The following is a 14,945-nucleotide window of genomic DNA, read 5'->3' as shown; positions in this document are numbered from 1 at the left end:
GCGCGCGCAAGCGCGTGCATGAGAGAGACAGATTGTGTATGATTAAAGTGCCGCGCCTTGACCTGGTAAAATAGGCGCGCCGAGGGTAAATAGTGCGTGCCGCGAGGTAAATAGTGGTGGGGCGCGCCGGACAGGTAAAATAGTGTGGCACCGGAGAGGGAAATAGGTCGCGCGCGAGGGTAAAATAGTGGCACGAGCGGGGTAAATAGTTGCGACTAGCGCACGGTAAGACAGTGCGGGCACGAGGGTAAATAGTGTGGCAGCCGGGTGGCAGCGCGAGTTAACATGAGGAAGATTCGCCGAGGCGTGACGGAAAGAGTAGGCGCTCGGCAAGAGTAAGAGAACCGGCGTCACGGAGCGGGCGTGGTGCATTAGCCACATAGGATCATGTACGACACGGGCTCACTGGCAGCCCTGCGAAAAGTCACGCAAATGGACAGTGCTGCTGGGTGTTAGAACAAAAGCGCCGCATGACAATGTTAGTCACTTTGTCGCGTGAGTATTTAGAACGCGCGACGAGCATGAAAGGTACACACCGAATGCATAATTTGTTTAGTAACTAGTAGCTTTTCGCGATTGAGTGGCAGCGAGCGTGCGTGAAGTATTGTGCGGCGAATCCTTGTCACCCTTGTGCTGAGAGATATAATCGCGTGCACAGCCGCGATCAAAATCAGTAACGCAAACCGCGCATAAGTGTACGCTTTTGGCGTGAAGGCCTTATCATATGGTTAAAGGACGTGGCATTTGGGGGGCTATATTAAAGAAAGAACTTGCACGATGGGGCACCTACTAACGGCGGATTCAAGGCGCAGGAGACGAGGGTGGCGGGGTGCGAGGCGTGGGGGGGGGGTTCAGGGATGCGGCGGAGGCAGATTTTAGTGGCATTGGATCCGGCCCGCGTGGGTGGTGGAAGGAGATAGGATATAGGGGGGGAGAGTGACAAGGAGGGGGCACAGGGAGGGCCCGGACCTACGAGGCAGCGGGAAGAGCGGATACTGGAGAGAGGGTGAGTACTAAGAAAGTAGTGAGTAATGGGTAGCGGAGAGACGCGAACGGACGGTCGAAGTACACTGCCGATAGATCATGGGTGAGTAGAAGGGAAGAGATGCCGGTGAATGGATGTGCAGGAGGCAATAACAACTACTAGACTAGACATTAGTATGCCGGACTATGGAGCCAAGGTTAAGCCAACAGTTAGTGTAAGCCATGCTAGGAAGACAGCCACAAAGAAACCAGCATGTAGTTAGATAGAATGGCGAGAGAGGAGTTGTAGGATAGAACGTAAACTATTTTACTCGAGGGATAAAGGAGTGGGAGCTAGAGCGGCAATATCAGAACTAAGGGCGTGTTACTTTTTTTGATTATGTCACTACGTCGGCGAAATGCGGACATGTTTTTTCCGGAATAGAAACGGCTCTCTCAATAAGCCAATGAAAAACGTATTCGCCGCTGTGTAGTATACCTGTGCGAGCTACATCCACGCAGCACTCACCACTTCCGCAAACGCTGCCGAAGAGCCGACGAATAAAACCGCCGGTAGGTAAGAAACGCAACGCAAACAAGGTACTATACGACATCACGAAAACAGTGAGGAGAAAACATACGCAACCGCTACTCCGTCAACAACAAGGCGAAGAGAAGAAGCGAAGGAGAAAGAATTGCCTACAGTGGAGCGGCAAGTGACGCAGGGATTGTACGGCAATAAGTGGCTGAACAGACAGAAGATCAAAGAAGAAGAAAGAATGCTGACACTGGCTGCCAGTGGGACCGAGGATTTTGCGGAGTAAAGCGTGAAAGCCCGAGAATACGAAAAGGAGTGCAGACGATGGAGATGCAGGTGATCTCCGAAACCGGATAGAGAAGAAACCTTTGTGGTGTGGGATCGGAACAGGGGTTAGCAATCTCAGGCGGTACCTGCTAGCGCCGCCGGTACGGCGTAGGGACCCTAATTGGAGCAAAGCCGCTGGCGGCTGAGCATACGCCATGTAGTCGCCCGGGTCGCTGACAGGGTCGGAGACAGTGAGGCCGACGAAGCGCTGACAATGATGGAGCCATACAACGACTACGCTGCACGACGTAACCCCACACACCGGAACCGCCGGAGCCGAGAGCGCAACTCCAGGCGTGAAGCCAAGGGCAGCAGGGCAGGTTACGTCGCACGTCCCGAGACACAAACTGAAACGGGGCCGTTGTGGGCGTAAGCAATATCCCGACGCTACGCCGTGCCGAGGCTGACAAGTTCGGGATGGAGGTTTCAGTCAAGCAGAGCCAAGAGGAGTGAGTCGGGAGCGCAGGCTGCAACGGCGGTATCACAGGCGCCGAGAGTCGAATTAAGAGGTGAGGCCGTTAGCATGGGCGGAGAGAGATACCGACCCTAGAAACGGTTCTTATACAGAAATCAGAGATATAGCACCGCTGAAGTATCAAGCGGCACTGAAAACGAGGTGCGTTGCGACTGCGACAACTCGCAGCGGCTGGAAAGGACCAGCCGGTGGGAGAGTTCAAATGGGTACGAGAATGCAGATACGCCGAGAAACTGCATAGCCCGAGAAAAATAACTCTGGCACAGACCATCGCAGGAGCTGCTACATAAGGGCGGGCCATGAAGAAACGCGCGTGAGTGACGGCCGAGGCCAGAACGTGGCCAGAGTAGCGCGAGGGAAAGTTAAAGAAACTCGTCAAGCCACGCACTCAGCCAAAGCCTCCGACGCCCTGACCACATAGGCGATGTGCTGATGGACGGTTTGGTCGACTAACCTACCAAGTGTCGGCCAGCGAGTATACGTGCTTGGCCAGCATGAAAAAGCAAGGGTGCCGCTCACGGGCGACGGAGTACGAGGCGATTCGTTGGGGCTGATACGCCGTGTAAAAAGGCCGCACTGACAAAGTTGGACACAGAGTGGGGGGACACCCTCTCGAGCTCACCAAGGCCCGTTGCCGGGGGAAAACCCTGGACCGGACGACCAGCATATGATGGACGGCCAGAGAGTAATGGCCGACCTGCGCGATCATGGTCGTTCAGTTCATCAGGTCTTCGGACGTAACCCGACTTGACTGTGACCGGGGGCGTGGTTTGACTATCCCATGAAGATGGCAAGAGCCACACTAATGGAGACGCCATAAGCCGCATGAAAAAGCTAAACCAGCAGGTCGCGATACAACGCGGGGAAGACGAGACGGAGGTCGGCGAAACCGCGATCCTTCTGTTTCAGTGCGGACGCAAGGCCCATGGTGGCCACCCATCGGTCAAAAACGAGCACCCCAATAAACGAGACGCCGACGCTCACGTACAGCACAGCCGAAACGAGTCAGGGGCCGGAAGAGACAGCACACTTCTTGGCCCAAGGAAGAGCAACAGCGTGGGAGAATCGAACGCACCAGGTACAGCCGTGTTGTTCGAGTACAACCGCTCGACGCGATCGTGCACGTGACCGTGGACGATGTATCAGCCGACCCGTTACGAAGTTTCATATCAAAGCAACAGGCGCTGATCCACCCGGTTGAAACGCCGGAAGAGTGTATGAGGGTTTTCTACGGGGAAAAACCTTCATTGACAGACGCGAGCTGCTGTGACATAGTAACGAGCGTGCAGGGAAGAACGCTGGGGGAGGATAGGGATAGACATACAGGGAACGAGACATAGGCAGGATATGCTCGGTACTGAGATGGTACTAGGTACGGCATCTGGCCATATGACCTCCTCGCTAAGCCATGGACTAGCCAAGGTACCGACGAGCGTCGCGCCGCACACTGACAGTCGGTGGCATCGCTGACCGTCCTACATGGAGAAGAGTGGTTAGCATAGCCACGGCGGGTGAACTGCTGTGCCGACGAGTGATGATTTCGCCCCCGTGCGGCGCAAAATGAGCGGAACGGTAATCTGTGGGCGAGAGATCGGCCGTGAAAAGATGACAGACTGGCGATCGCGGAGGCGCGACCAAACGCCAGTTCGCCATGGGCAAATACAGGGCTGCGAGCATCTAGGGGGGGGGGGGGGGGGGGGGGGGATGAAGGAGTCTGGTGGATACTGTTGAAGGGAAGGTCACCTTATCGTAGTTAACCTCGTTTAGAGGAGATGAGTGAGCATAGACACAGGGGAAGAACTAGCTCACCAGAGGTGGCGGCGGCGAGGCCTGCAACGCCGAAGTAGGCTTGGCGCGGCGCTGGACTCACGGCGATGAACAAAAACGGAAGAGAGACCGCGGCTCGCGCGGAGAGCCCTCTGCGGCAGCTGGTGGAGCTGGCGGATGACCACCTCACCCGTGACAACGCTACAGAATTGGCTCGAGAGCATACTGAGCAGCTAATAGATGACTGTTATGCCATGACTGAAGCGTTCGAGGACTTACGGAATCCAACGACCAGTGTGCGCACATCGATTGACACGGAAGCCACTTACCCCATCAAGCTTTGCGTGGACACTAGCGGTTCTTTTTGATATACGCGACGCAAAAAGGATGCGTATCCCTCTACCTAGGATGCGGCGACAAGCGCTTAGAGCCGCTTCGTGTAGTCAATGTTTTCTAACGTTGCGTACCTCGACTCGGCTACTGGCAAGGTCAAATGCAAAAAGCCCCGAAGATAGGGAGAGTACGGCAATAGAACAAAGGCGTGGCCTCTCTCGATTCCGGGGTCATGCCGTTCGACTGGCCAACTCTCCCGGCGACGTTTGAACGACTCATGGAGCTCGTCCTCCGGGGGCTTGCAGTGGCTGAAATCGCCTGGTCTTATCCTCGATGACTGTCATCGGTCTTTGGACGAACGTTTGAAGAGTGCTGAGCACAACTGCAAAATGTCTTTGCACGTTGACTGCGGGGGCAGACTCGAAGTTGAAGGCTATCGAAGTGTGAACTATTTCGCAGACAAAGCGTGTCCCTTCCTCGGTCAACGTGCTGTCTGCAGAAAGGGGTGAGCTGTGACCTGGAGAAACTGCAGGCCTGTGAGGCGACTGAGGCTTTCCCCCACTGGCGAGTCACGGACGTCCTAAAGCTTCTGATGCACGCAACCTATTACGTCGCTTTATACCAGCTTCGCTCAACGTGGCTCGACTATGACCGACCCCTTACGACGAAAAGAGGGTTGCCGGTTTCGCTGGCCGGATAAGATCGGGACGGCCTTCACAGTAAACGTGGAGGATAAGCGCTCACGTCCGCAACAGCCGGGTGACTCGCGTGTACCCTCGAACGGGAAGGGTGAGTTTGTAAGCTAGACGACCACAACGCCAGGCGACACACGTATGGAGAATGTTGAGCACAGACGCAGAGAGGGAGAGGAACGTGTGAGCCTAAGCGAGCAAGGGTTTGGCCGCGGCTCAGCGTAGGTTACTTGGTACTATGAACCGCGAACTTCCTGGCAAGTGATACGGTTTGTACGACAATTTCGACAAATCACCGATATTTGCCGCCATACGACGCAGTGGCGCACGCGACCAAAAATGTCTCCCGATTGACGCGGCTGCCTCAAGCTGCAAAAAGAACCGGAGAGTTGAACGCAATGATTGCCCGGTTGATCATCTCTTGGTACCTTTGACCTGACGATGAAATCGACTTGGCAAGACAGCATGCTAACGAGATGGACTTTTGCGGCCACCCATCGTGCAGGAAGTGCAAGGAGGGCGGATTATCCAGACTGGCAACACAAAGGAGGGCGCCCAGAACCAGAGTAGCGCAAGGTACACCGGACGAGTGTGAGAAGTGACGGCCGCCAATCCCGCGGCCGCTTGCATGCCGTGAGCTGTAGAGCGAAGAGAAATTAAGAGAATGGCAAGCGAGGCGATGCGCATCTATACGAACGGATTACAATTCAGCTGAAGACTGAGCAACCAAGAACGGCTCGCGTACCAAGAAATAGCGGGCGAATCGCGGAGACTAGCAAAGCTACTGGGGCATGTGGGAACACCCTGAAGTACGGCAGAGGCGTTATACCCGCTTATAGGATCCAGAGAACCGGTCCAGCGTAACTCAGTTGCACAGCTAGTGCGCCGTCTGGACGCTCCGGCGAGAAATAATGGACTTGCTGCACGGGGCAAGATTGTTCGGACATTACTGGGTACACGAAAAGGTCAGCCCTATTCGCAACGTTTCACATACTGGCTGGCTAAGAAGGCGACGTAAGAGGTGTGTCCGCAGTGCAACCTTCAGGCCCAAAAGAATGAGGCAGTCCGCCAGGAGAATCGTCTTAACGCAGCAAGCCGTTGTGCGGCACCCATGCGAGGAGCCACATCCGGTCGACTTCTGGGCCAATTAGGCCCGCACGGGGCTCGCGGCATGAAAGTACCCAGCCCCGCAAATCCTGGTAGTTCTGTCGGAAAATTACTTAACCAAGTGGACGAGGCGTCACGCCTTCTAGCTATCAAGACTGCACTGACCCCGCGAATTGCCCTCGCTCCCGAGCAGAACTGGTTGTACCGGCGCGGCGTACCCGACGGGCCAACTCGCCCACCCAACCAGGGGCGCGACCTTCGACGATCGCCGCCTCTTTCGGGAAATGATAGAACTGTTGGGGATCCAAAAGACGCGGCACAACCCGCCCTACCACCTCAGTCCGCACGGACTACGTGGGAACGAAATTTAACGTACGAGCGGGGGGAGCGAAAGGGGGGGGGGGGGGGGGGGGGGGGGGGGGGGGGGGGGGGGGGGGGGGCAGGGGGAAGTGCAAGAGCTGCTGCGAAGGTCGTTGTGAACAATCGCGAGACTGGGACGATCAGCCTATCTGTATGTTGATGGCGAGGCCTATCGAGGAAACAGTACAGGGAAACCGGGGTGAGCCCCAATCTCTGATGAATATTTGGACGCGGGAGGTAGGACTTCCATCGACATGATGATTAGGAATACCTCCGGGAACTTCCCCTCCCGACTGGTTCCGGCTGGCTACGTTTATGAATGGGTAAGGAGGCCACCGACAGAGGCAGGCCTACACACACGCTCAACTCGGGCGGAGCGGCTGAAAGCAGAAAAGGAAACTACGAGCCGCGCGGGGTGGGCCGGCCAACTTCAAACCGGACACCGTGTGTATGGTATTCACCCCGCGGGATGGCGAAGCTCGTTAGGCACCGTGGCAATGGTCCGGGCCTGGTGGTGATGCGCCGCGGGGAAAACCTTAGGTGAATTCAAAGCGAGCGCACGCCCGGCAAAGGTTGTCACCTGATCTGCGAGTTAAAATTGTACCGAGGCCGAGAGAGGCGCGCAAGATGGCCTGTAGAGAAGGGTGAGCCGGCTGGCTGGGACGGAGAAAGACGGCGATCATCAGCGGGGTGAGAGCGCCGTCGGCGACATAGACGGCGATCACACACCGGAGGGTGAGATCCCCCGTCGGCGGTAGAAAGAAGACGGTCAAGTCACCGCACGAGGGTGAGTCGCCGCCGCAGTAGGAGAAGCACGAGATCACCACCGAGGGGTTGAAATCGCCGCAGCGCACAGAGAAGACGGCGATCACTCACGGGGTGAGATCGCCGCCCGACAGAGGAAGATGGCGATCACCCACGGAGGTGAGAGCGCGTCGGCGACAAAACGCGATTGGCCGAGAGGTGAGATCGCTCGTCGGCGACAGAGAGAACACGACGATTACCGACGGAGGTGACGGCGCCGTCTGCATTACGTAAGAGCGGCAGATCAGCGACGAGGGTTGAGATCGCGCCGGCCCAGAGAAGACGGCCCGAGGTCCCCACGAGGTGTGGAATCGCCGTCGACGGAGAAAAACGGGCCAATTCACACGAAGTAGGGGCCGGCCGCCGAACAGAGAAAACGCGCCCAACACACAACGAGGGTGAACGGGCGCGCGCGCGACGAGAGGACGGGCCGAATCCCACGAGGGGGAGTATGCGGCGCGGAAGAGGAAACTGGAGAGGGAAAGAGGCCTGCAGTCCGAGACGACGGCAACGCCGGCGGGGGGGAGAGCAGAAACCTCCTACCGCCGGCGGGCCATCGCCCCTGAATGGGACTGCGCCGGGAGACGCAGACACGCGCTCCCAGCGTGTATGCGCCCTACCAAAATACTCTCGCTGTCACGCGCGAGATGTAGGTGTGAGCGCCTCGGCTAACTAGGTAGCGTAGTACGCATCGCCACTCGAGGTGAGGCTGACGGCAGTGAGAAAGGTACGGAGGAGACCAAGACAGCGACAGCCGGGAAGGACGCCATCGACGTGCGAGTTTTTATCTAGGGATGATGACACCCTAGTATCATCCCCTAGTTGACGCGATGCCAAAGGCGTCGGCCGCTCATCAGCGAGGAAATTCGGTGGCCGGGCAAGAGGAAAAAGGCGAAAGGAAACCTCTCACGTGGAGAAGTGGGGAGGCTGACAGTGCTATTACCAGCCAGAAAACCTCAGAGATTCGTCCCAAGAGGAAGGGTCCACGCCCCGTCTGCTGGCGTAGGTACGATATGCACACCCCCGAGGTCTCTATGACGCACGGTGCGCGAACACTGTCCGCTTGCACCCGAGGACAGCATAAATCCCTAATGCCGCAGGGAAGGAAGTGTCGACGAGACAGCCATGGCTATCGCCAGGGGTCGAGAGTGCCGCGCACCGGCTTGGCGTCACGCCCCGAGTAGACCCGCGAATCCGTACTAAGAAGGATGGAGAGAGGTTTACCGGGACGACGGTAGTGCGCTGAAAGGTCGGCGATGGCGGCTCGCCATATAGTAACGACCGACGCCGGACGGCGACGAGAGTAGAAAATGAGGGCCGATAACGTTGCCACCATGAAACCCAGCCCGCCTACCACAGGGGACACAGAGAAATGTTTACCGCGGACGAAGGCGGTGCTGCTGAAAGATCGGCTGACGCAGTCGCCAGATCAGTGACCAAGGCCGACGTCGACGAGCGAACGGTAAATCGGAGGGCCGATGCGTTGCAATAAGACTAGCGGCCTCTACCACAGGAGAAAGAAGAAAGTTCACAGGGCGACGTGGTAGCGAGGCTGCACTGAAAGGTCGGCCGACGGCGGTCGCCATAGTAGGTGACGGGTCCGACGTCGGACGGCAACGTAAATCGGTAAGCTGATATGACGCGGGGAAGGAGACTACCAGACCTGCCAAAAAACGGGGAGCTGCTACCTCGGGAAAGCAGAAAGCTAGATGGCCAGAATGGGAGGAGTAAGGGAATCCTACAGGCTGGAAGTGAAGCTGGGGCGTGGAACTCGCGTAGTGCAATTACAAGGATGGAGGATGACGTCAGACTGGTGCAGTGGGTGCGCACGACCCAGCGGTAAATAAAGGAGAGGTAGGGAGGCGAACTCATTGAACTGTGTGCAGACCAGGCATAGGCAGGGAGATAGGAGGACGCATAGAATAGGATAATGATAGCGAGAGATGATTGAAAGTGTTGAAGGGGGTACGATGGGCTCAAGCAGCGACGACAGCAGTAGTGAGGCAGCAACAGCAACACGCGGCAGCACCGAGAACAGAAGAAGAGGGGGTGGTCGCCCCTAGCCCGTCTCGATAGCCGGGCTACGGCGGTCTACGCCCGAGCCCCCAGCCGCAAGTCACCACTCGCCCACCGTATTGGCGTGAGCGAGTAGGTCGTTGCCAGAGATGGCCGTCCCTCGGCGGCGAGACGGAAGAGGCGTCCACTGCACCGAGGCGCGGCGAGGGTTGGGCGATCCTTCCTTGCCATTACCATGCCCGGGGCGCTCTCCAGGCCGTAGAAGAGAACGCCGTCGCACCATAACGGAGTGAGCGGTTTGGCGAGGGAGCGCGTCAACTAATGATGGCTGCCGACACGCGCGGAGGGTGCGCGGCCTGTCCCGCCGGTCCGCGACAGAGCAGCCAAGTAGGGCGCCGCCATCACCACCGCCACGGCTAGTCACTAGGCGAGGCGACAGGTGACGGCGACTCTTGCCGGTGAGCGAGGGGGAGGAGATAGAGAGCGCGGCGCCGTCACCGGGAGTGCCGCCAAGAGACCGGGCAGCGCGAGAGGCTGCCACGGCACAGCTGCCGAGGAGGCCCGTCTCCACACGAGGAAAGAAGGAAGGCAAAGGCCCTTAAGGCGCGCTATTTGCCGGGAGCGAGATGAGACGAGACGCGACGGCAACGCTTGGCGTGCGTGGCAGCGGCCCATCATTAACGGCCGCCGGCCGCGTCCTCGCTCCTGCGCTTCCCGGCCCGCCCCGTAAGAGCGCCGGCCGCCCGAGTGGGGGCCCGGCGACGTCCGAGCGGCCAACCTCTTCGCAGTGGGTGGCCACAACTCAGGCGGAGGCCGGGGGCAGGTGGCATGGGCCTGTGTTGGTGTGGCTTGCGACTGCTGCGACGCTGCCACCACGTCCCACGACGCTGACGATGTACACACGCGTCGTGGGTCGGTGGTGGCACTGTCCCTGTCGGCGGGTTGTGTAAGTTCTCATCCCCGCAGTCGGTCAAACACCGGGCTGGCGGTGGCACCTCCGCGATCGCGCCCCACAAGCTTGCGGGCGGACTTTCGCGGAGCCGCTGGAGGAGCGTTCCAAGGGGGAGAACCCGTGCGTTTCGGGGTACTCTCCATCGGGGTAGCTGCGCGGTCCCGCTGATACACCAGCCTCGCCCGGACGGCGACGACGACCCTCAGCGCCACCTCCGGGCGCTGCCCGCTTCGACCGACGACGCGAGTACAGGGCGGTCCGGCTTTGCTCGGTAGTCATCGAACGACCCCGCCGTGCCGAGCCCGCGCAGACGCCGAGCAGCCAGCGAGGAGGCAGCGTTTTCGGCCTGTAGCTGGCGCGCCCGACCATCGCCGCCGACACCCCGCGCCCCCGTCGACGACCCCCGCACCACCCGCACGGAACGATGCCTAAGGTCCGGGATGAGGAGTATCTGCGGGATGTCGGGCGATCACGCACGTCGAAGCCGACGTCTCAACCGCCACCTCCAGCTACGCGTGATGAAGACGCCTGTTGTTGGAGGACGAGAAAGAGCCGACGGCCGATGGTGGCTCCAGAGGGCGTCCCAATTTGATGGAAGACGCAGGCCCCCTCGGCGCGGACGACGGCAACCAGGGATAGAGAACCAGCATCGGGAGTATATACGGGAATTATATAACGTAATTTGTAAATTACAATATTGCGGGGATTTAAATTTTGTAAATTACATATTCGGAGGAGTTAAATTTGTAATTGACATTTCACGGGAATTTAAATTACATTGGTTACACTCGGCTGAGTGATCGCAATCAGGCTGACGCAGGCTAGACGATTGGCAGCGCGGATCCGCGAAGCGCGAACACGACGCCTCGCGCGACATAATCTTAATGCCTGCACTGGACTATTCGAATGCACCATTCCTTTGTTCCCTTTGGTGAGAGCATAAAAGTCTCCATAATCCGCTCCATCTGACCAGTTGTGGCGATTCCAGAACCCTTTTCGACCATCCGCACGTAGGTCGAGTGTTTATACAAATGATGCGTTTATTTGTCGGTTATCTGCTCGGCGCGCGTCGTTTTCCTGTAGAAAACGAATTTAGCGTTTGGCATGTTTCCTGCCCTGACAATCTTTTTCGAAGTTATCAGCGCCCATAGATGGCGCAACGAGTCCATCTACGTAGCATTTTCAAATAATTAAAAAATAAAAGATGCTCAGCTTGCTGACCTAGGACTGCCGGCGCGGTGCGACAGTTCGACACGTAGTGCGTGGTCCGGCGCGTAGCGCGGTGCGCAGTTGTGCGCGCGATTCGTGTGTTGTGTGTGGCGTGGGGAGGGGTATGTGTGTGTGGGGGGATGTGTGTGTGTGTTGTGCGGGGGGGTAAATGTGTGTGGTGTGTGTGTGTGTGTGTGTGTGTGTGTGTGTGTGTGTGTGTGTGTGTGTGTGTGTGTGTGTGTGTGCGTACGTGCATGTGTGTGTGCGTATGCGTGCGTGAATGCATGCGCATGTACATGCCTGTATTAGTGCGCGCGCTTGTGTTGTATTTTGTGTGTATTTGTAGTCAATGATATTGACTAAATTCGACACTTGGATATCCGACAGTTCGTCATGAAAACACGAAGTGATTCAAATTCAGGCTCGAAACATTTTATTTCATACAAAATTAGGGCGAAAATCTCCGGATTTACTCATTACGAAATAAAGAGCCTGGTTAAAATAGTTGTCATTGAGATTTCCACCAGTTTCATAATAAAATATGTCTCCCACCGGAAACTGACTAAATACATACATGACTGTATAGGCCTCCCGAATTATCTGTCAAGCAAATATAATACCGCATGTCGACATTTTTGAACGTTTGCAGACATAACTGTGCTCACGTTAAATAAAATTAAAATCAATACAAAACTCCTTTGCCCGCCGCTACATGACAAATACACTAACTTACTTCCACGGGGAATTCACACTTGGGAATTCACTGTCTTTCTTCCGTTTACACGTACCTCGATTTTTTTGATCAATTTCGAATAAACCGCATTCTAAACCCCGAATCGCCAACGTTTAGAGTGATTGTGTTCAGAGAGCTATTGGGGGGGGAGCGGCTATCACACGAGTTTACGCGTAAAACTGGCTTCGTTATTATCATGAAATAACGCCAAAGTCGCTCTCTATCCCTGCCTCGCGCTCGCTCACTCTATCGCTCTCTGTCTATATATCTATCTTCTGATTTGACAACATCTCTATTGGTAAAGTATGCAGCACGTTCACAGCGAACATAAAGGATGAGGTTAGCTCAGTTATACGATCACGTCGTGTGAATGTTCCACATGTATTTCCCACAGATATGACACGAGTATATGAAAGGATAGCTGCTCATTTCTATATAGGCATTTTGCCATTATGGCTCTATCTGAATGGCTGAGAAACCCGTCTTAGCGTATAGATTCCTTGATTTCCTAAAGCTTTCGGCAGAATTTAACTAGATAACGGGTTACCGATTTCCGCCACCACATATTGCGTACAGGGTGTCTCTACACAGTTCGTATCACTATAATATTAAATTTCTCACAAGGCAAACTGTGATTACAGAAGATATATAGATAGATGGATGGATGGATGGATAGATAGATAGATAGATAAATAGACAGATGGATAGTTAAATAGCTAGATAGCTAGATAGATAGATAGATAGATAAATAGATAGATAGATAGATATATAGATAGATAGATAGATAGATAGATAGATAGAAAAATAGATAGATAGATAGATATAGAGATAGATAGATAGATAGATAGACAGATAGATAGATAGATAGAAGGATAGATAGATAGATAAATAAATAGATAGAATAGATAGAATAGATAGATAGATAGATAGAATATGTAGATAGATAGATAGATAGATAGATAAAATAGATAGAATAGATAGATAGATAGATAGATAGATAGATAGATGATAGATAGATAGATAGATGGAGATAGATAGATAGAATAGATAGATTAGATAGATAGATAGATAGATAGATAGATAGATAGATTAGATAGATAGATAGATAGATAGATAAGATAGATAGCATAGATAGATAGATAGATAGATAGATAGATAGATAGATAGATAGATAGATAGATAGATAGATAGATAGATAGATAGATAGATAGATAGATAGATAGATAGATTCTGCAAAGAAGGATACGGTGCTACAGCGTGTTTTGCTTTCATTCTAAACTAAAGAAGAGCCACAGGCATGTAAACAAATGCCGGTCGTTCCGATGCGGAGTTTCATCACGCTCTGTTGTTGACACGTCTGCCGGGAGCTTCCTTCACTGTGAATGCGCTTAATACTGCAGCCAGTCCTGAAAAAATCGATGGATATCTCAATTCGTATATAAGCATATACAGACGTGCGCGCGTACGCACAGGTGTGCATGCACACATTAACCACGTATTAGTTCGCCTATAGGGTTACATATTCGTACACATCGCCTCCTGCAGTACTCCTCAGACATTCATCCTATAATTGACGTTCAACCCTTCCGATGACACCTTGCACCCTTATTATAACACCCTCCAACCCCACCTTGCCCTGAGGAGCACTCACCTCCTACCACCCGAGCTATCGAGCTACCCATGGCTCATCAACTGCTTTCCAAAAAGAAAATTTCCTAAGTCGCGTTTGATGCTAGACTTTTTTCTTTTTTTTGGCACAAATTGGCGCAGACTCTGATATATGTATAATCTGTACATGCCCCGTAGCAGAAACATCTAGACGCGTCAAACGGAAACATATCTAACTAGAGCACGCGGAGAGCACAGACCTCCGCCAAGGCAGCTGAATTCTGTCACTGTGAAAAATTTAATTAATTAATTAAATAATTAATTGGATCCGGATGACAACCAAAATGTAATCAATTCTAAGTTACCCGATTTCTGATGTATCCTGAAAATGTAATTAGTTAATTTGATCCGGATCACCACCAAAATGTAATAGATTCTAAGTTACCCCATTTGTGACCTATCCTGAAAATGTTATTAATTAATTAATTGGATCCTGATCACCACCAAAATCTCATCAATTCTAAGTTAGCCCATTTCTGACCTATCCTGAAAATTTTATGACAATCCGTCCATACCTTTTTCAGTTAGGCTGTACACAAACAAACCCACAAACCCACAAACCCACAAACGAACAAACCCACGCCGGTGAAAACAACCTCCTGCCAACCCCTTGGCGGAGGTAATTAGGGCACAGCGGGTGGTAGCCCTCGGTCGTAAGTGCTGCCGGACACTATAATGTACACGACTCCGCGATGGAGGGGTGGGGGGACATTAGCAGTAGTAGACATGCACTAACGGAAATTGTTGTAATAATTGTTACATCTCATATATCCGAGCTTTTGACCGTTTAATCTTAAATTATTAATACACCCACAGACTCACGCATGCACACCCATATGACATCAACATCCGTGCAAAGATCCCAAAGGACGCCGCTGTAAGCCCCCGCCACGTCGCTATCTATTAGGTGACATAAATAGGGCGCTATCACTCCGCGGTGAGCGGCAACCATCAGAAGATGGGAAGATATACACACACACACATATATATATATATATATA

This window comes from Priapulus caudatus, unplaced genomic scaffold (assembly GCF_000485595.1).
Source record: "Priapulus caudatus unplaced genomic scaffold, Priapulus_caudatus-5.0.1 Scaffold524, whole genome shotgun sequence".
Taxonomy (NCBI): domain Eukaryota; kingdom Metazoa; phylum Priapulida; class Priapulimorpha; order Priapulimorphida; family Priapulidae; genus Priapulus; species Priapulus caudatus.
The sequence above is the reverse complement of the archived record's forward strand: the minus strand, read 5'-3'. Positions refer to the sequence as shown.